We start from the raw sequence: 23,458 nt of genomic DNA, 5'->3' as shown, positions 1-23,458 counted from the left end.
CATATATTGTCAGAATCGTGTTTCCAAGCACTATTTATCTGTATGGTCATCTTGATCAGATTCCTTCATATATGAAAAGTCAAAATTAGACCTTCCTCTCTCTCGTGTGGGGATTTCCAAGGTTTTGGGTAAGGGAATGTTTCCATCAGCACCTCTATCGCTCCAAAGCCAGAGGTCACGCCCAGGATCCATATTTCATCATAGCTAGAGGAGGGTGACAAAATTGGGTGTCTACAAAATGCCCCTCTTTGACCAAGGCTTATGCCAATGGCTGAATGGCAAAGAAAAGAACGACCACGTTTTGTCACCTGGAGCATATACTGCCATCATCTTGCTTAGTTACGATGGAGTTGAAAAAATGCAATAGATAATATCTCTAAAGTTTTAGGACTTACCTGGGCTGCCAATTGGGAAAAGGAATTCGCTGCTCTTCCAATCCTGCAAAAAGTTAGTACTTTGATCTTGATTCTTCCTTAACTGGGCTTCGCATGTGCCAGTTCAGGAATATGGTCTCCAGGCTAGGTCTTTCGAGCCAATCTGGACTATCTAGGACCGATGGTTATAAGAGAGGAATTCATTGCTCATCCAATCTTACAACAAGCAAACAAATGTTTGATGCTTGGATTTTCCTTAGATGGACTTACATGTGCCAGTTCAAGAATTTGGTCTATGAGATCGGGCCACTCGGATCCTACTAAAAAAGAAAGGGCCTCTTGGGGTCGGGTTAACAACATTGGGCCACCTGGGCCCGGATAAATGTGATTGGGCTGCCAGGGGCCGAGTAAATGCAATTAGGCCACTTGGGGCAGAGTCAATGAGATTGGGCCGCCTGGGGCCGGGTAAATTATGTCTTCTCTTAATTTTTCCTTGATTCTTGATTTTTGGTTTAGAATTTGATTCTTGATGTTGATTTGGAACCTTTCGATTCTTGGTGCTTGATCTGGATCTTAAATTTTTTTTTTTTGTATAAAATGGGTCCCCTCCCCTGTTCATTCTTTATTCTAACTTTTCTGAGTGAAGTGAGTTCCTAGAACCCCTTGGTTTTTCTTGAAGTTTTTCCTCTTATTCTTGGTGTTCTTCATTTTGCTCTTGGGGTTCTTGAAGATATTCATCTTGTTCTTGAGGGAGGAGCTATTTGGAGAATTTGACATTCTCGTGGGCTTTTATGTAAATTAAAAAACTTTCTGGGGCTTCTTATAATTTTTGAAAGTTTCCAAGGCTCTTTGTAATTTCTAAAAATATGCTTGAAAGGAGGAAGAGGAAGACTCTGGCAGAGGTCCAGCTCGAGAATTGCAGTAGTCCTTCCCACACGAATGAGGGCGGGGCTGATTGGTATTTAGGGAAAACCCTTCACAACAATCGGAATCACATCTGCAACCCTATATGGGGTTCCTGGGTAAGTCTATACATTTCATTAATTATTTTGATCATCTTTTATTCCTATTTTGTATTGTTTTTGACTTTTACTGCTTCTTTTCTTTTATTATTTATTTATTATTTCCATTAGCATGAGGGGAAGGAACCGCCTATGTTGGCCTCCTATGGCCACCCAAACATGGTTCACTCCTGGCATAGGATGCTCCTTTGTAGGGTGAAGGAGATGGTTGATGATACTTATCTGTGCTGGCTGGCCCTTGTAGAGACCCGAAAGTTTAATCCAGCATTAGTGGGGGCCCTGATGGAGCGGTGGTGGCCGAGTACTCACACTTTCCACCTTCCTGTTGGTGAGATTACCATTACACATATGTGCTTTTATGCCTTGACAAGCATTCCATTTTGGGGTAGAACCATGACCTTACCCGCAGGATTCCCGACTGCTAGGGAGTTTGCAGATGTGACTGGTATCACCATTAAAGCCAGCCAGACGTGCATCCGCCTAGGGGAGATTAGTGCCCGATGGTGGAAAGTTGGCCTAGGGGAGAATCCAGGAAACATGTCTCAGATAGAACATTCCTTCCTGCTGTTTGCCGTGGGTGAGTGCCTCTTCAGTGACCTTCGAAGGGGAGTAGATATCCGCCTAGGGTTCTTCCTCAAAGATCTTCGCACAATAGATACCTTGGACTGGGGTGGGGCCACCTATACATATCTCTTGCGGTCCCTGGACCTGCTATTTTATGGGGATAGGGACCTCAAGGGGGCAGGCTACATCATCTAGGTAACTTTCCCTCTCATATCTATTTTTTTTCAGTCATTTGGTCTACACTTTCTTACTTTGGATTCTTGAAACAACCCTAGTGTTTTGAGCATCTAGGAACCATAGTTTAGGGATCCTGAGATATTCTTCTTCCCCCTAGCCACGAAATGGGGAGATAACCAGGTGGTTCGGGCACGACGCCATCCTCCGGAGACCACTGCTCGTTCTCTTTTGAATGATCTCACTTAGGTATGCCATGTCTGATATTGAAATTCTATTCGCCTGATGCTGTACTTACCATTCCTTGGTTTTGTAGGCTACTTAGAGACCATTCCATGACCTTGTGTTTCTGAATTTCGAGAGAGTCATCTGGGTTCATCAACTATCTAAGAATTAAGTCCTTTTCCAGGGCCTATGGGGCCATGCCTGGTACTTAGGAGAGAGAGTAGTACCCCAGTGGTCAGACCTCGATCCATGTCATTCTCCTGGTCTTCCTCCACCCACTATGCATTGTCCAAAGATTGTCCCTACAAACGAGATGAAGTACATGGCTAAAGGAGTATGGGAGGACTCCTTTCTTGATACGGATAGGGATTACAGAGCCTTACTGGAGGAGGAGATAGTGTGGTATGTTACCTTTTCTTGAGTATTTCCTGCAGATTCTTCCTTGTTTTGGTTTTAACTGATATTCTTTCAGGGGAGAATGAGACGTGTAGATCCTTCTACTATTCGGTCGCATTCCAGTACTACCGACCCTTCACAAGCAGGGCCCTCTACTAATGCCGGTGGTTCTCTAAGGGTTGCTAATGTTCCCTTTCGTGGCTTCCTTGCCTGGACCTATCCCAACGCGGCCAACCCCAGTCTCCATCATCTTCTGGAGCTGAACAAAGATGTAGACGCTTCCCTTGGCTGCCTATTCCTTATGATTATGTGAGTATCTGATCATTTTCCAATTAACTCTTGTCTTCCTTTGGCTGATATGCTCTTTCTAAGCTATCCCAGAAGGTCTATGTTGAGATTAGGAGGATGCACTATGGCCTATGTGAGGTGATAGTTACCAAGGATCAGGAGATTGCCCAGTAGGGTGCACTGATTGAGGACCTAACCGAGAGGCTGGAGCAGGTTGGAGTAGCATCTTTGGACTCCCTGGTGCTTCGTGAGGATGGCTCAGAGTACAGTTCAGATGATGGCTTCTGACCCATAGGGATTTGTTCCTGTATTTCCTGCAATCACAAACAGATGGATATTTTCCCTCTTTTTTCTTTTTCTCTCCCCTTGTTTGGTCATTATTTTATTTCAACATCTCCATGAAAACTTACTTTTGGCATAAGGAAAATCTTTCTTTCTTTTTTTTTTTTTTTTTTTGTTTGCAATGCTTAGGCACAATGAATTCCATAACTCAAGTCATAATTAGAATAATTGGGATAACATAAAAATTCACATACTTCCTCATTCCATTACCAAGTGAATTACATGAAAAGGGAGACCACTTTCCTACCATAGATGAGATAGGTAAATAACAAGGTGGGAAGACAATTCTTGAGGTGGGTGAAAGTTCACTAACTCTTCTAGGTCCTTGTCCTCGAGCCCATATTGTCGGCTGATCTACATAGGCAAATAAAAGGATGTGTGTGTCAATCCCATCAGTCTGACATAGTTGTGGCTAGGAGTCTTCATTAGAAAATCTTCTTGTGGCTTCCCAAGGCACCTCCATGCGATATCCTGCACAGTCCTTTCCTGCAACTACTTCCAATCAGTGATAAGGTCGAATTTTGGAACTTCTCTCTTATCCCAGTAACAAAAAACTCCGAGTGGGCTTCCCCTTAATGGTATGGTGAGTTTCAGTTTCTCGAAGAGCTAAATCTGAAAAATAGCAGGACTTCCCTGATAATGGTCTAGTCTGAATCTATGGCCATAGCTCATGTCATCAAATCCCTTGAATATTTCTGCAAGAATCGTAGGGACGATGTCACCTCCCTTTTTCAACTGTTTTACTACTTCAATTAGAACAGATGATTCACCATGCTTGAGAGTGTGGAGAACATAACGAGCTATCATGCAAAGTAAATAAGCATCCAAGGATCACTACTGATGGATTCCTCCCATTGGTAGATATTGGATGAAGATCTGAGCCACCTTTGGAATGTCGATCTTCCCATACCTGACAAACTGCTTTAATTCTTCTTCTTTCCATCCGAAGAAATCATAAATTTCCTCTAAGAAATCTTTCTTCAAAGAGGGTTGGAACAAACTGCATTTGGGCAGAGATAGCATACAAACCCAAAATTCTTCAACAGTTGGGCAAATCTCCTCTAATCCAAACCGAAATACCTACAGGTCGGCATCCCAGTGTTGAGGCACCTATCAGAGTAATTGGTGATATAGCTTCACACATCCAACTTGGCCAAGAAATGACACATTTATTGATTCTAGCAATCCTGGTGCCCTCATATTTATGTCCAAGGACCATTTTCTCAACGTCTTATCCAACGAGCCCATGAATTTTCCTAAAACCAATACAAACAACAAGATATGATAATTTATCGAAGCATTACTCATTGGTTAATGATTCAAACAAGCCTTTACCACTATTGTATCAAGCTCTTCCTTTTTTTCTTTTGACTTTGACTGATCAAGGGTAGAGAATAAACTGGCCTTGATAAACTGGTGTCGGGTGGCGATTTTCTTTTAGGAGATAGAATCCTGGATAAGAATGGACGGACAATAAGTGAATGAAAGATACCTAATGGCCTTTCATGCCAAATGGAGATTCTTGGGGGATAGAATCCTGGGTAAGAAGCGACAAACCAATGGGTGGATGACAAATACCTAATGGCCTTTCATGCCAAATGGGGATTCTTAGGGGACACAAACTATGATGATCTTTTAAGGTACTTTGATTATTATTAATCAAGGAACCGATTTATTGCCTTTAGATGGTTGAGACCACACTTACACATGTCAAATTGCCTACGTATCCATCGAAAGAAATCAGGTCTGACGTAGTTCAGGCCATTCACCCTTTCAGATATAATATTTCTTGAGTTGATCCATGTTGACTAGTCTAGGTATTTCTTCGCCGTTGTGGTCTACGAGTTTCACAGCTTTGCTTGGTAGAATTTCTTTGACAGTGAATGGGCCGCTCATATGGTGTACAAGTCATGGGAAAGGATGCAAATTAGTGTAGAAGATTAGTCGCAGCTGGCCACAACACGAGTAGCGGGACCCACAGGCATTGAAACCATTCTAGCTCAACAAGTGCCACCGGATTAAGGTCACCGGATTCAGGGGGTTGTTTTCGGTGTTTGTTTCCAATGGCCATTTTAGTGTTGTACTTTGATAGACTTTTGTCCACCTTTGGCCATTCACTAGTGGGTTGTCCTTGGATGTGTATAAGGTCTTCCCGGAAATTTAGTGGGGAGGTACTAATTCACTTACCGCTTAGGGTTGGAAGGTTTGAATCCCCTCCAGCATGACAGGCATGAAATGCATGGGGAAGTAGGGTCATTCCTCCCTCTATGGCAATGGTTGCCACAAGTCAGAACCCATTGGTACTTTCTACCTCCAACTCGAGACCATCACAGAGGTTCAAATTTTACCAGGTTAGGGCACGGGTGTAACACCAGCCCCTCTTCTTCCCTACTTCTTCTTCTTCTTCTTCTTATTCTCCTCTTCTTCCTCTTTCTTTTCTCTCCTTCTTCTTTGCCCACCGAATGAGAGTATGTTAACAGTAGGTAGAATTTGGCTCTTATATGATCTAATAGAAATAGACCTTAGGTTATAACCCTCAAATTAATTCACCTCTTTTAACCCTTATGTCTCCATATGGACCCCACCTCTAACTGATTTGAAAGGTGATATACAATCAACATAGTGACCCCTAAAAATGATGTAAACAAGGAAAGCTGAGGTGTAAGGGTGTGGGCCCTACAAACAAATAATACAAATTATTTTGCAGACAGATCCATTGGCTAGCCGATGGTCAGGTAGGTAATTTTCCAGTGATAGTAAAACCTGTCTGCCAGCAACCCTAACCACTTCGCTCTCAAGTCCAGTGGGCATATGGCCTCTATAGGCTCTAATTTTAGCTGAGCTAGTGGACTTCTTGGGTTGGCCGATTGACCCCATTGGGATCATGCTATTGTATAAATGACCATTTTGTAGCCATTAGAGTGGGCTATGGCCGGCTGAAGAGGGTATAGTCCGGACTAAGTTTGACTACAAAGATCTCCCATCTTGAAATATTGTACTCTTCTATGGGTAAGGGTTAAACAAAAAAAAAAAAGAATACAAAGTTTGTTGTAACCAATTTGGACTCACATATGGGGGAAAAAAACGTTGCTCGGCAGTGTGTCCCTTTGTTGTAACCAGTTTGAACACACATATGTGGGACCTTGAAATGAACACCAGCCCCTCTCCTTTGATGGCAGTGAGTGTCTCGGAGCAGAGGCCATGCAGCCTGGCAGAAAACCCTTTGAATGCTCATCTGTCTCATGTATGTACTCCCATTGGCCCGTGCTGATGTTAGGAGTCGCATACCTAGTCTACTAGCAAACTATATGTGAGAGGGTGCAAAGTGATGTAGTCAGGCAACGTTATTTTTCCCACTGTTTATCTAGGTCATGGTCCTTGGTGGAATTTTGAGAGCTTAGGAGTCTGGCAGCGAAGGATTTAGTAATTAGTATCGGATACGGTATAGGTCTGGGCCAATATTGATCCAGATCAACTTGTATCGAACAAATTTTCCCCTGGTTTTACTCTTGATCCCAAGCGGATAGTAGCTCAGGTAAAGACTTCCAATTCTCCTAACTTTACTCTGATCCATACCAAGCCGATATGAGTCGCCGGATCCTACCAATACCTCAAACCATGACTCGCAACACTGTTGGTGTGAAAACCCAGATTTGCAGGGCGGTCGATAATCCGCTAATTGCTTTTGCGTGAAAAGATTTAGGGTGATGGCGATGGTGTATCCAAAGTTCCTGGAGATAACTTTTTCTTTCTTAGATTGAATGTAAGATAGTGCCCTGGTGGGCTTAGATTCTACACAACCGAAAAGATACGATAAGAAGCCACAAGAAAAACAGTACGATGAGAACATCCCCACATGTTTTGGAGCAGAAGTCGTTGAGAATGATGTTGTCTTGATAGCGGTGGTGCGTGGTTCATGTTATGTGATGAAGCCCAAAAAAAAAAAAAAAAGTGAAAAAACTCTGTCCAGTTTTTTATTTTTTTTCGCACCCTCTTTGTTTGGGATGCAGGGATCAAACGACCAGAACCGTTCTTTTGCCTTTTTCTAATTTCTTTATTATCTAATAGATAGCTTTGAAAAGAATCTCTAAGAAGGCAGTTTGAATATCATCCACATGGCAGCTTAGGGGGACTAAAATTTTGTAGATTCCACAAGGTCATCTGCTTACAAGTAAAAGTAAAGTTTTATTGCATTATCCAATTATCGTTATTATTGGAACTTCTTAGATGGAGTAAGCCTCTTTTCATGACCCATAAAGTCGAAATTATGTTCTATCAAAAAACCGAAAAAGTTTAAAGCATGTTTTTCTACCATCCACTAGATACACACCAATTTAACACGAAATCAACCATTCTACCATCCACTAGATACACACCAATTTAACACGAAATCAACCAGGGCCTAGTCTTATTAGGGGCCAGCCGACTCCATGCCTACTGAGTTCAACTGTCTCACACCAAGGCAGGGCATGTTCAGCCGAGTCAAACTGATTCAAGATTCCACCATTAAGGATGATAATCGGAATCGATGGAGATCAATCCATGACCTGATTCTGAGTTTTTAAACTCTATTGATATTCAAGGGATGCAACGAAAACATGGAACTGAAATTCAATGCAAAGCCAAGACATAACACCTTATGCCTAATGATTGGTAGCTATATGCTTTGAACATGTTTTCTATTTTTGAAGATCAGGTACATATGCTCATGACTTCTAGGACTGCACTTGGTATGCATTCTGCAAAGAATTGGTTCTAAAATATAAAAAGCATAGTTTGATTTTTAAGCACTTTGGTATATCTTTTTGACAGTCGGAGTCACGGAGTGTCAGACCCATGCCCTAATCAGGGTTAAATTTGAACATTTGTCAATCGGTAGTGCACCCGAGAGTGCCAGCTCTGCTACCTACTAACATGCAACAATCTACTGCACGGAGTGGAGGAATAACCCTACAGGTCAATGTGAAAGTCGTTGATCAAACTTGAAAGGATTCAAACCTCAAAAACTTTAGTTTCAGTGACCAAACACCTCCTTACTTGACCACCGTTGCATGGTAGGAACAACACAAAAAGGTCATGCACAAGTCCCTAAAGAATCCCCTAGGAGTTGGAAAAAGGGAGTTAAAAGCCAGCAAAGAACAACAACTATACTTTCCACTGATAGCAACCTCCAGATGGATAATAACCTACCAGTGGCAATCAACTAGTGGGTCTTCTTGTGCTGAGTTGCATCTTTAAGTGGGACCCACTACCTGCGCAGTGGTCTACTCTACCCTTGTCTCCACACTACATGTACCTAACTGATGAGCACATTTATGTGTGAAATCTTAGGTAGTAAAGCATGCATTTTACAAATTTAGAATGGTGCAACTATGGCAGGTTTTACTCTCTTTTTGCAAGTTTCATATTTTCACGGCCTTAAGACTATCGAGCATTGTATCTCTAATTTTACACATAAAGAGATCCTGTTTCTTTTCATGACTACGAAGAGGATGAAATTCTAAGCAAGATGGGCATGTTGCATTAAAAGTACACATCCATTTGGTCACCCGTACAAGTGATTATTCTTTTCGAACAAAAAAAAGAATAATGGATTAGAATTGGATCGAGAAGCAGAACCAGCCCATCTGCAGTTGTCCTAAGGGTATAAGGAATATTTTAAAAATGCCAACAAGGATCGATAGATCTCCCCTTGAATGATTGAAGATTTTTTTTTGGTAACAACAACTACCTAGCGTAGTTGGTGAGTTGTGGTGTGCAAAAATCCCTTGCTCACCAGGTGGTCTCAAGTTCAAACCTCTTGACTGCCCTTTTTTGGAGATTTTTTTTGAAAAATTTTCTCTCCTACTCATCACTTAAAGCAAGGGGCATGGATGAAACATCCTACTCAATTAGAAGATGTCCTAATCGATTCAAGCAATGAATAGGAGGTCGGCCAAGGGAGAGCTTTGTGCGTAAGTTTGAAGTGAGAAAGAAAAAGAAGGAAAAAAGGAGAAAAAATAGGAAAGAAAAAAAGAAAAGAAAAAAAGGGCAACAAATAGAAAATCATCCAAGCTCCTCTCTCCCCTACTTTCTTTCTTATTTTCTCTCTTTTCTCTCCTCGCTATTTCCTCCACCTCATCACCCGAATCATCCAAGCTATCATCTCCCCTATTTTTCTTTTTTCTTTTTTTTTCTCTCTCTCTTTTCTCCTAATTTCCACCTCATCAACAAAAATCTCAAAAATATCCCCTAAACTAGGAAACCAAAAATCGTTGTACTCCCTCCCATTCTCTATATAATAGAATCAACACAAGGGGAAAGCACACTTCTCTTTTAGGGTTTTCTCTCTTCCTCTTTTCTTCTCTAGTTTTAATTGTGATCTAGTTCTAGTTTTAGTTCTCCTTTGCTTTTTGTTTGAGTTTAAAACATGTTACTGCAAGTATATGGTATATTGTAGCCAACGGGTCTATCACAAGGAGATTAGTCACTCTATCTTACCTACTCTAAGTACGGTGAGAGTGAACAAGAGATGATTGATTTTATATTATGGTCCTATAGCATGCATCTAAATTAAATAGTTCTAACACCGGATTACTTTAATTAAAGAAGTAAAATAAATGCTAAAAATAACAACTAAAAAAAATGTAAATAATAAAGCTAAACTAATAAATAAAGAACTGAAATAGAAAACAAGTAAAGAAAAATTCTCAATACATCGGTCGTATTTCTGGGAGAGGCACTACTGTAGGCATCACCTTCAATTATAGCACATAAATAAGAACACTAGGAAAAAAAAAAGGCATAAAAAATCCTAATTCCACTACTTGTATTTAAATAAAAATCTTAATTCAATTAATAAGCTTTGTCATACCTTGATTATGTGTAAGCTGAATTGAAACTTGAATGATTCGGAATGATGGTATTGGAACAGAATATTGATGAAGAACTTGCTCTCTTGAACTTGAAAACTCTTGATTCTTGTCACTTTAACCAACTATTTCCTAGAATTAGAAAGTTTGAAAGCTAGAACTATGGATTGCACTAATTAAATTAACTAAATTATGAACTAAATTAACATAGTAAGCTAATAATTAAACAAAGTAACAATTAAAAAAAACTAAATTGCATTATCATTAATCAAAAAGCTTAAAGAAACATAAGGAAAGAGAGAAGAGAACTAAGTATAAACTTGAAAATAAACTAAGGGGAAATTCTATTTTTAGGAGGGGGGAGGAAGGGGCTTTTATAGGGCTTTGGTCTTGCCCCCTTCCTTCTACAAGTCTTCTTTAAGAAAATAAATAAAATAAAATCATGATAAAAATCCTCATTCTCTAAGATATTGTGTGAGGAAAGAGAGAATCTGTTTCCAAAGTTAACAAATTCTATTCCTTCCCTACAATATTAACCAATATCTTGCAATCTTGACTAAATCAGAAAGGAATCTCTACATAGCATCTTCAAGATCTTGTGAGGTGGCAAGGAGAGAGAATAATCTTCAGGATTTTGTAGGAAAGAGGATGTGGTAACATGAGTGGGTCCCACCTTTGGACAAGTTAGTTCAAGCTTGGACCAAATCTTGATTCACTTTAAACACTTTCTCTTATAGACTTAGAAATTAAAAAGAAACAAGAAAAACAGAAGTAGTACTATCCAAAGTGGGGCAAAATGTACACTTATATCCCTAAGATTTTACAAATTATTGTGCTCATCAAATTCCCCCATACTTAACTTTTGCTCGACCTCGAGCAAGATAAATAAATAATGAAACGAAAGAAAAAGCCAAACTCACTTTTGTAAGAATCTTGGTTGCATTTAGCATGTGCAACAAACCTTTAAACCTCTAAGTTACCCTAGTGGATGAGTTGTGTCTCGTGGGTGTTTGCAGTGAATATACACTCAAAATTCAAATTAACTCAATAAATTATAATTTAAAGCTACCAATAACTACAAAACATACACCCTCTTTTAAATAGAGCACATCAACCGAAGAACCCCCACATTTGAACTTTAATACTCTATCTAGATTTAGGAATAAACACACATCTCAAATAGGGATGACCCTTATATCTTCTAAAGCATGACCTATCCTAAGGAAAACCACATTGTAAGGTAGAGACTATAAACTAGGGTTTTGGAGCGCTGACCAATTATAAACAATAATGCATAATGGTTTTTTTTTTTTTTTTTTTTTTTTTTTTTAAGTAGAGAACTCATTCTACTCCACTACATTTGGCCGGAATAACATGGTGGAGCAAACACTAGAAACCCAAGTTACTTAGTAGCTTCACTTTATGCTTATGCCAATAAAGATAGTGATGCTAAGTTCTTTTCGGAAGCGTTCCTTCTTATGAGTTTCGATCAAAACACCCCGCTTCATTAGGCGCAGTGTTCTATCTAACTCCTAGAAATTCTATACTTACTTTTACTTTTTGACCAATTTTTACTTTCTTTGCATGGCCTCAACTCCTAACCTAAGAACAAGGATAGGACACCAACCAACAAATGTTCCTACATATTAAGACAAGTATCTCTAAATCATTTAAGTGAGGTCCCACTTCAAGATATATACTCATTACCATCCTCTCAATAGGGATTATAGTACCAAGATGGGTCCTAGATCTCAATTTCTTTTTTTTTTTTTTTTTAGGTTGTGTATAAAGCACAGGAAAATTCTTAAATGTAACCTCAAGTTCTAAACAGTGAAACCCTCCCCCATATTTAAATTGTGTAATGTCCTCAATGTAAAAAAAAAAAAATGATAAGAAAAAAGAAAAAGAAGGACAAAGGAGAAGAAATTACCAAATGGAATCAAATATCATCATAAAGAGGCTCATAGAAAATTATGACCTCTGCATCATGCATTGAAGGTAGCTCAAGCAATGACTTTAGACGGTGCCCATTAACTTTAAAAATTTCTCGAGTGGATGGATTCATGACCTCTATGGCACTATGGAGGAATACTGTTTGCACAAGGTAAGGACCTTCCCACCGAGAATGAAAATTTTCTAGAAAGATATGCAATCGAGAATTATACAGCAAAAATTTATCACCAGGCATAAAAGATTTCCTAACAAGGTGCTTTCATGAAAAGTTTTAGTCTTTTCCTTGAAAATTTTTGCACTATCATATGCACCATTTCACAAATCCTCCAACTTAGATAGTTGGAGACCTCTATAAGCTCCTGCGGTAGACAAATCAAAATTGAATTTCTTAATTGTCCAAAAGGCACGATGCTCTAACTCAACATGAAGGTGGCAGGCTTTTTTATATGCCAAACAGTATGGGGATTGACCAAGTATGGTCTTGTAAGTAGTCTTATATGCCCACAAAGCATCCAACAGACGGTTAAACCAATCCTTTTGATTTGGATTAACTGTCTTCTCTAGAATCTGCTTGATCTGTCTATTAAATACTTCTACCTGCCCAATGGTTTGGGGGTGGTATAAAGTAGCCAACTTGTGGGTAATCCCATACTTCTTCACTAAGGCCTCAAAAGGCTTATTACAAAAATGCTTGGGCCTATCACTAATAATAGCTCTAGGGGTATCAAATCAAGACCTTGTGATCATTGATCTTACAAGCACGAGCCTCCAATCCATTTGGACACATAGTCCATAGCCAACAAAATATATTCATATCCATAGGACTTAGGGAAGGGGCCCATAAAATCTATTCCCTAAACATCAAAAATCTCAACCACGAGGATTAGGTTGAGAGGTATCTTGTTCCTTCTACTGCTTTTTCCTAAAGACTAACAAGAAAGACAAGCCTTACAATAAGCAAAGGCATCCTTGAAGAGACTGGGCCAAAAAATCCACATTGCAATACCTTGGCCGCAGTCTTAGTAGGCCCAAAATGGCCACCACAAGCCTGATCATGGCAAAAGGAAAGAATAGAATGAAGCTCAAGATCAGGGATACATCTCTGGATAATTTGGTCAGGGCATAACTTAAAAAGATAAGGATCATCCCAAAATAAATACTTAACCTGTGAGTGAAAATGGTGCTTCTCTTGGGAAGACCAATGATCCAGAGTCTTGTTTGTAACTAAAAAATTTACAATATCTACAAACCAAGGTTCACTAGATGTTACAAAGAGTTGCTCATTAAGAAAATGCTCGTTAACTGGAGAATTCACAGTCAAAGAATTGGGTAACCATGACAAGTGGTCTGTAACCAAATTTTTACTATCTTTTTTATCCCTAATTTCTAGGTCAAATTCTTATAAAAGCAAAATCCATCTGATGAGATGAGCTTTGGCATCCTTTTTCTAAACAAGGTACCTGATAGCTCCATGGTCAGTGTAAATAATGACATGAGACCCTATCAGATATGCACAGAACTTTTCTAATACACATACAATAGCTAAAAATTATTTTTCAATTGTGGTGTAGTTCAGTTGTGCATCATTGAGAGTTCTACTAGCATAATAGATAACACAAGGAAACTTATCAACTCTCTGCCCTAAGACTACCCCTATAGCAAAATCAGATGCATCACACATTAATTCAAAGGGATCAGTCCATAAAGGAGTTTGAATAATGGGGATTGTAGTCAATATCTTCTTTAATTATTCAAAGCACATGAGGCATTCATTAGAAAATTTAAAGTGTTGCTCTTTAGCCAAAAGATTGGTGAGAGGTCTAGCCATGTGACTGAAGTTCTTGATGAACCGACGATAGAACCCTGCATGACCTAAGAAGGAACGAACGTCCTTAACTAACTTGGGAGGTGGTAAATTGAAAATTAAGTCCACCTTAGCTCTATCAACCTTGATCCATTCTTTGAAAATGACATGACCCAACATTATGCCCTGTGTAACCATGAAATGTCATTTCTCCTAATTGAGGACTAAATTAGTCGCTTTGCATCATTTGAGTACTAAAGAAAGATGATGCAAACAATTAAAAAATGAGTCATGAATAGAAAAATCATCCATAAATACTTCCAAAAAGTGCTCCATCATATCAAAGAAAATACACATCATACATCTTTGGAATGTGGCAGGGGCATTACAAAGCCCAAAGGGTATACGCCGATAAGCAAAGGTTCCATAGGTGCATGTAAAAGTGGTCTTGTGTTGGTTATCTGAGGCAACGAGAATCTGGTTATAGCCAGAATAACCATCAAGGGAAGAATAATACTCATGTTCAGCTAATCGCTCTAACATTTGATCAATAAAAGGCAAAGGGAAGTGGTCTTTCCAATTTACCACATTTAACTTTGTATAGTCAATGCACACACGTCATCCTATTTGGACACGGGTAGGAATCAACTCATTTTCAGTATTTTGAACTACTATGACCCCTGACTTCTTTGGCACCACGTGCACTGGACTTACTCACTCGCTATCAGAAATAGGGTAGATGATACCATGATCCAAGAATTTTAGGATCTCTTTCTTGATAGCTTCTTGCATCATAGGATTAACCTTTCTTTGTGGTTCCCTAAAAGGTTTTGAATCCTCCATGAGGTGAATATTATGTTGAACGATTGAGGGACTAATTCTTTTAATGTTTGCCATGGTCCAACCTAAGCCTACCTTATTTTCTTTTAAAACTTTGATAAACTATTCCTCTTAACTTGAATTTAAATCTGAGGCGATAATAACTGGTAGAGTTTGATCTTCTTCTAAGAAGGCATACCTTAACTTAGAGGGAAACTCTTTCAAATCAAGCTTAGGGGGCTCAACAATTGAGGGTTTAGGAAGAGAATTTGATAGAGGACCAATGGGCTCCATCGGTGTATGAAGACTCCAAACCTTAGAGAAGAAATTTTCAATATGTCAAAAGTTTTAAGAATATCAGCAAAAAAATTCTCAAGCATATTGACCTCTTCATCAATTGTGGGTTGCTTGCCTAACCTATACATGTTGAACTCCATAGTGTGGTTGCCAAAAGATGTCCTTAGTAGACCATTCTGATAATTGATTAATGCATTACTGGTAGCTAGGAATGGTCTTCCAAGAATGATAGGGATCTTATCCCTAGTGATGAAGGATTTGGTGTCCAAAACAATAAAATCAACTGAAAAAATAAATTCTCCTACCTTAAGTAGGACATCTTCGACCATCCCTTTTGGAATCTTGATAGAATGGTCGGCCAACTGGAGAGTGGTCCCTATAGCTTTCAAATCTCCTAATCCAAGTTGTTAATAAACATGATAAGGTAAAAGGTTTAGACTTGCACCAAGGTCAAGTAGGACATGATAAATACGAGTGTTGCCAATGACACAAACAATGGTGGAACACCCAGGATACTTGGCTGCTATAGATTGTGTGATCATTGAACTGATATTAGCTGCCAAGAATGTCTTTTCGGGCATAATTTTGTTGCGCTTGTGAGTGCATAAGTATTTGAGGACTTTAGCATAGGCTGGGATTTGAGTTATGGCATCCAAAAGAGGGATGTTTACCTTTACCTTCTTGAAGACTTCTAAGATTTTTTTCATTGAAGTTGTCTTCTTCTTATTTATCAAACGGTTAAGATAGGAAACAGGAGGAACATAAACACAGTCAGAAGTTCTCTCATTAATAGAATCATTTTTTGTGACTTCCACCAAATCATTCTTAATTTCTTCAGGTCCATCTAGCGAACTTGGAATGGGAGGCATAGTAGTAGCCTCGATAGTTGGAGGGTCAACAGAAAGGTCAGATGGTGGAGAAGGAGTGGTACCATTCTGTAGATACTCTCGGCCATTTCGTAGGGCATATACTATATTACACTGCTTGGAGGGCCCTTAGTGTTATTGACTATGTAAAAGATTGAGCTGAGGAGCAGGTAGCCCTTGTGGAGTCAGCACTTGATGTCTAGGATTCGGCTCTGGTTAACTAGGCAATTTTTTTTCTTCTTCTAATGTATGATTGTGACAAGTTGGGTGAGTTTCCTCTCCATATTATTGTGGCTTATTATTAGAAGGGCCATGCTTTTCTCTAGCTCGCTAATTCTAGCCACCTCTCTAGTGGATGTAAAATTCGGGGGTTGTTGATAAGGTGCTTGGAGAGGGGGCCGAGCAAAATTTGACTGAGGGCTTAAATTAGGCCGAGGGAAAGAATTAGGTGGTGGTGCAAAATTGGGCCTCTAGGGACTAGGCTACCTTCAGTTGTGAAAGTTGGATGGGCCTCTTGATTCTCATGGCTCCATGAAAAATTAGGGTGATTTCTCCACCCTAGAATGTAAGTGTTGCTAAATGGATTGTTCGGATAAAGAGCATTAATACATTCATTACCCCCAGAACTGTTAGAGCATTCTTTTATTACATGTCTAGAGGAGTGACACCAATTGCACAAAGAGACCAGATTTTGGACTGGGGCATGTGCTTTAGGGATAAGGGCTTCTATTCTCTTAATGAGGCTATCTAAATGGGCCTCATTGGCTACTATCCCATCGATATAGTACCCTTTAGCTCCTATAGTTCTCTCACTTTCCTGAGTAGACTCCCATTCTCTTGTCTTTTTAGCTAGGTCAACCAAAAAGTTCTAAGCTTCATTTTTATCCGCATCAGCTGTGAAGCCTGTAGGACACATAGACTCTAGCATCTGCTTAGTATGGTAGTCTATCCCTTTATAAATAATTTGGTAAAGATGCCATTTATCAATACCATAGTGGGGACACTCTTGGAGAAGATCTTGGAACCTTTTTATGAGTCTAAAAAATGATTCTTGAGGTTTTTGTCGGAACTGCATGATCTTGCTCTTGAGTTTGTTCGTTTTATGCAAGAAATTTTTTTTTCTTAAGAACGCTAACGTAAACTAATCCTATGTGGTAATGGAATTAGTTGGCAGCCCATATAGCCATCTTTTTGCTCCATCCTTGAGAAAAAAGGTAATGCATCTAATTTTAACAGCATCATCACTAAGTTGTTGTATCTTAATAAGGACATAGACCTCTTCAAATTCTCTCAAGAGCAAATATGCATCCTCAGAGGATAGCCCATGGAAGTGGGGTAACATAGTGATGAATTGAGTTTTAAACTCATAACTGTTTCCCATGGTAGCTGGTAATATAATGCAAGAAGGTTGGGCTTCCCTGGCTGGGTAGAATCTATCCTTTAAAGTAGGCTTAGGTTGTTCTGCCATTCTTAAAATAGGTACTCTTACTAAACGATTAGTAGAATCACGGGTCCACACACTCATGCACTAACCACCTAAGGAAAAATTGTAGTCTCTGAAAAATTAGTTAATTACAACTAAAATAAAGGGTGAAAAATTAGTCAATTGATATAACCCCTCAATAATTTAAACAATGAGTCCAAAGCTGTAAGGTTGCCTGTAGTTTGACAGCTAGGGATTCATATAGTCTTCGGATCCACCTACAATTGAATCCTGGGGATTCTACAGTAAAGTGGGGACTACTATATGTTTATGTTTCCACTCTTGGTAAGAACTTGAATTATTGGAATGAAAGAAAAAGAAAAGGAATTATTTTATGGATTTTTTTTATTAGTGATTATCGGCAGGGATCCAGGGTTTCACCCTTTTTTTTTTTTTTTTTTTTTTTAGAAAAGCACTTCGGCTAACCTAAAGTAAGAACAATAAAAGGACTATATCTCTCCGACAGCAGTACCAAAAACTTGTTTGAATTTAAAATATGTTATCGCAAACGTACAGTATATTATAGCCAATGGGTTGATCACAAGGAGATTAGTCACTCTATCTTACCTACTCTAAGTATGGAAAGAGTGAACAAGGGATGGTTGATTTTAGATTATGGTCCTACAAAATACATCTAAACGAAAGAAAATGACCTACACATTCAACATCTAAATTAAATAGTTCTAACACCGAATTAATTTAATTAGAGAAGTAAAATAAATGCTGAAAATAACAACTAAAAAAATACAAATAATAAAGCTAAACTGACAAATAAAAAACTGAAATAGGAAGCAAGTAAGTAAAGAAAAATTCTCAATATGTCGGCTGAATTTTCAGGGGAGGCACTACTGTAGGCATCACCTTCAATTATAGCACATATGTAAATAAGAACACTAGGAAAAAAAAAAGGCATAAAAAATCCTAATTCCACTACTTGTATTTAAATAAAAATCTTAATTCAATTAATAAGCTTTGTCATACCTTGATTATGTGTAAGCTGAATTGAAACTTGATTGATTCAGAGTTATGGTATTGGAACAGAATATTGAAGAAGAACTTGCTCTCTTGAACTTGAAAACTCTTGATTTTTGTCACTTGAATCAACTCTTTCCTAGAACTAGAAAGTTTGAAAGCTAGAACTATGGATTGCACGAATTAAATTAAGTAAACTATGAACTAATAATTAAACAAAGTAACAATTAAAGAAAACTGAATTGCATCATCATTAATCAAAAAGCTTGAAGAAACATAAGGAGAGAGAGAGAGAAGAGAACTAAGCATAAACTAGAAAATAATCTAAGGGGAATTATATTTCTAGGAGGGGGGAGGAAGGGGCTTTTATAGGGCTTTGGTCTTGCCTCCTTCCATATACAAGTCTTCTTTAAGAAAAGAAAGATAATAAAATAAAATTAAATCTTGGTAAAAATTCTCATTCTCTGAGATATTGTGTGAGGAAAAAGAGAATCTGTTTTTAAAATGAAAAGATTCTATTCCTTCCCTGTAATATTAACCAATATCTTGCAATCTTGACTAAATCAGACAGAAATCTCTGCATAGTATCTTCAAGATCTTGTGAGGTAGCAAGGAGAGAGAATAATCTTCAGGATTTTATACGAAAGAAAATATGATAACAAACAATGAGTGGGTCCCACCTTTGGACAAGTTAGTTCAAGCGTGGACCAGTTCTTTATTCACTTTAAGAACTTTCTCTTGTAGACTTGGAAACTAAAAAGAAACAAGAAAAACAGAAGTAGTACTATACAAAGTGGGGCAAAATGTATACTTATATCCCTAAGATTTCACACATTATTGTGTTCATCACTTTTGGCTTTAAACACTTTTGTAATTGGTTTTTATTTAATGAATGCAACGTTTTATTTTTATTTTTATGGTCCATGTTATTAAAGTCATTCAAAAGTGGAATAATTTTAATTTCTAGTTCTAGGCTTAATTCTAGGTGACAAGAACAAGCTGTGGAGCATCTCTTTCAAGTTCAGTTTTTCTCTTCTAGATTTGTCTTCTCTAGTCCTAGAAATTTTAGATTTGATTTAGTTCAGATCTGGTTTTTAGGGTTGGTAGTATTTCAAATCAATCAAGTTATTTTAAATCAAGGATTGAAGTATGGAAGTTCAGGTAAGTAGGCTTCTATAGTAGTCTTCTCACCCCTCTCTCATTCCCTGTTCTTTTTACCCATCATTCTTAAATTAGGTATTAAATTTTTAGTTTTACATTATTGCTTTCCCTTTCCCCCAAGGTCCTTGGCTAGATGAATGTGTTGGCTTTGCCCCTCTCTAGCTATGGAACCATCATTTTACTTTCTTATTTATATTGCATCCCTTTCCCTAAAGCTAAGTAGAAAAGCCCTTGTAATAGTACTCTCTAGTCATGTAGGGAAGCTCATATTATTTATGGTGCATCCCTCGAGCTAAGTAGAGATCCCTACTTGTGTGCCTCTCTATAGTTTTATTCCTCTTTTTATTTTAGTTATTTATTTTCAGCACTTTTTATTTCAGCACTTTTACTTTCAGTTATTTGCTTTTTAATTGCGTGGTTTGAGTATTTAAATTCTTAGACGATAAATGGTTAGAGTTAGATGTGAATGGTTAGATTGTTCAATTTTTAATTTCAATTCCAATTTACAATTTCCTAAGTTGTGTTGGTTAGGACGTTCTGTTAGATGCATTTGTTTTAGGTTGGTAGTTAGAATTATATCACAACCAATCAATCTGTACACTTTTCACGTTACTAAAAGAAACTAAAAATAAAGTGGTTGCACTCCTTGTATTTAACCCGTTAGCTACACTGATCCGTATGCTTTTGGTTACTTCTAAAATTCAAATAAGTTTTTGGCACCATTGCCAGGGAGACAGTTCCATGTTATTTTTCGCTTCCTTTTGGTAAACCAAAGTGCTTTGTTTGCTTTGTTTTATTTTTATTTTTCTTTTATTGAATTCCTGAGTAAAACAACTTGCAATAATAGTTGTATCGGTGGAGGTCGCTAAGCCTCACAGTATGGTAATGATAGGTTCCACCTTGTGCCAATACTTCAAGAATTGAGCAACCCCGGATCCCTAGCAGCAAGCTCTCAAAAAATCAAAAAATCAAAAAAAAATTCATTCTTTTGTGCTTGTCATATTCTAGTTGTGGGTAGTTTTCTCTTGCATGAGTGTTAAGTGGGTACATAATACTAAGAATCGATTAAAAATAAGAGATCCAACAAGTAGGAACTCTATTCGTATACTCTCTTTAGTACCTTTCAATTTAGGAGACTAACAAAAAAACCCAACTAACAACAAAACCCTCCACCTAAATCTCTGAAAGATAGGTTCTACCCTACTAGAGTAGCCCAACCTTCCTACATAGTTCTACCACAAGCCCAGAGCAATAATTTTGAGCTCAAATTTCAGTACGTCACTATGTTGCCCCACTTCCATGGGCTTCCATCTAAGGATGCATATCTATTCCTTAGGGAATTTGAGGAGGTTTGTGTTTTAATTAAGGTCCAATAGTTGACTGATGATGCTGTAAAATTAAGGTTCATAACTTTTGCACTCAAGGACCAAGCTAAGAAATGGCTTTATGGTCTGCCTACCAATTCCATTGCCACATGGGATGGGTTTACTATAGTCTTCCTGAAAAAGTTCTTTCCTTTGCATAAAACCAATAAACTCAGGAGTGACATTCTTCAATCAGGCAAAAACCTAGTGAGTCGTTCTCTAAATTTATAGAAAGATTTAAGGACCTCCTTCAGGAATGCCCTCACTATGGAATTGATATATGGAAACTTTGTCAAATCATTTATGAGGTTGTTGATTATCAAACCAATCAGTTGTTAAGTCTATGTGCCCCAAAGGTTTTACATCTTATACAGATGAAGACGACACTTAGAACTTTTTGCTTGAATTAGCTAAGAAAGCCAGAGAATGTGAGTCTACTTAAGAAATTGAGATGACAAATAAAGGTTAACTTGAAGAAGGTGTTGTGGCAAAAGAGGCTCAACTTGAAAGTATTACGATAGACTCGAAGCTATAGTAGTCAAAGGACCTACCCAACTGTCATTATGTGCCTATGTGTAGTTGGTGTCAATCTCCCATGTATGTGATGGAGGAGTGCCTTAATATTTCTTATGTGAATGGTTGAATGTAGGTTTTGAAAATGTGAATGCCATGTGCCAAAACAACCTTTATAGTTAGACCTATAATCCAAGATGGAGGAACCATCCTAACTTCTCTTGGAATAAGCCACTAATCAAGTAGGTCTTAATTTTCAACCCTTGTGTCAAGGGCAGTTTGTTCCCCAACAAGACAATTAAAGGAACATGACCCCCAATTAGCAGAATAATTTTAGGATCTCCACTCAATCTGCTATTCCACCACCTCTTGTAAATCAACATCCAAGATTCATGAGAGGAGGTGGTGATTTGGCTAGGCTTTCTTCTTTAGAGAAATGCATGGAACTTCTCATGAGTACTTTCATGACAAGCCAACATAACATGGAGAAGCAAATCTCCCAACTTGCTAATGTTTTGCGTGAAAGGGAAAAAGGGAAGATGTGTCAACCTAAACCAAATCCCAAGAATGTGAATATGAATCATCAACCAATTCCAAATCAGTTGAATTCAATTCAAAAGAGTCCACAACAAGAGCCCTCTAATCAATGTAATGTTGTTTATGCTCTTAGGAGTGACCAAGAGTACCAACAGAGTGTTTCTAAATCTTCCCCATCTATTACTCCTGTTAACTCTCATTCTGTTAAGGACACAAGTGTGTCTCTTATTCCAGGTTCGTCTGATGAACCTAAAGCAACTAAAGATTATTTGGTTGAGGAAACCGAACATGATTCTTTTAATAAAGAGCAAAATCATAACAGTCCTTATGTTTCTCCTGTCCCTTTTCCTAATCGATTGGTAAACAAAAAGAAGACTGCTTCTATGGAAAAAATTTTAGAAGTCTTCAAAAAGGTAGAAGTGAGCATCACTCTTTTGGATGCTATATCCCAAATCCCCACCTATGCAAAGGTCCTGAAAGATTTGTGTGCTCACAAATGTATCACAAGTATGCCCAAAAAGGCGTTCTTGGCAGGTAACATTAGTTCCATAATTACTTAGCCTATAGCAGCCAAGTATAAGGATCCAGGGAGCCCTACCATAGCTTATGTTATAGGAAACACCTACATTGAGAATCCCTTACTTGACCTTGGCGCAAGTGTGAATCTTTTACCTTTGTCACACCCCACTCTCGACAGACCTGACTTACCATTAGGAATAACGGCGGTGTGAGTAAGACACGTACTTGTCTTACAAACTTACTAGGATCTCTGATAGCAGTACCTTAACATTTTCATAATCTCACATCACAAGCCAGTATAAACAGTGGAATCAGAGTATATTAGCGAAATTTATAAATAAAATGGGAAAACATCTAATGGTAATATAATAACAATAATTGAGTTATTCTGTTACATTCATCCATGACACATACTATAATCTCAAGAAAATATACAATCCACAACTATATCCAAAAGTATCACAATATGATGTATAATCTCAGGATGCGGCGTAAGCACAGAGGTCGTAAGCATAGTCCTAATCGTGCTCATCTGCTTCTGACATCCACCAGTCCCTCACACCATACTCCGACCTAGAAGATACTGGGTCACCCGCCACTGGCACCACAATACCTGCATCATCATCTAAAAAGGAGTGTATACGTGGGGTGGGCTTTCCAATTTACTCAGTGGGTGGGGCAAGCACATCCAAGCAAGATAATAGCAATAATAATTTATGATGCATGATTACAGATGTCACACCCCGTTCACAAAGAACCGGATCGGTGACTAAGTTAACTCCGGTTAACCCAAACCTGCCAGGATCATTTGATACAGTACCCAACACAGCAAACCCACATCTAAGATAAACGATCAAAAGTTCAGCAGAAGACTTAATTTACATGTAATTATCCCCAATATACTTGATACCTAAATTATAGTATATAACTTAGT

The sequence above is a fragment of the Macadamia integrifolia genome, unplaced genomic scaffold (genome assembly GCF_013358625.1).
Source record: "Macadamia integrifolia cultivar HAES 741 unplaced genomic scaffold, SCU_Mint_v3 scaffold458, whole genome shotgun sequence".
NCBI classification, from domain to species: domain Eukaryota; kingdom Viridiplantae; phylum Streptophyta; class Magnoliopsida; order Proteales; family Proteaceae; genus Macadamia; species Macadamia integrifolia.
The sequence above is the reverse complement of the archived record's forward strand: the minus strand, read 5'-3'. Positions refer to the sequence as shown.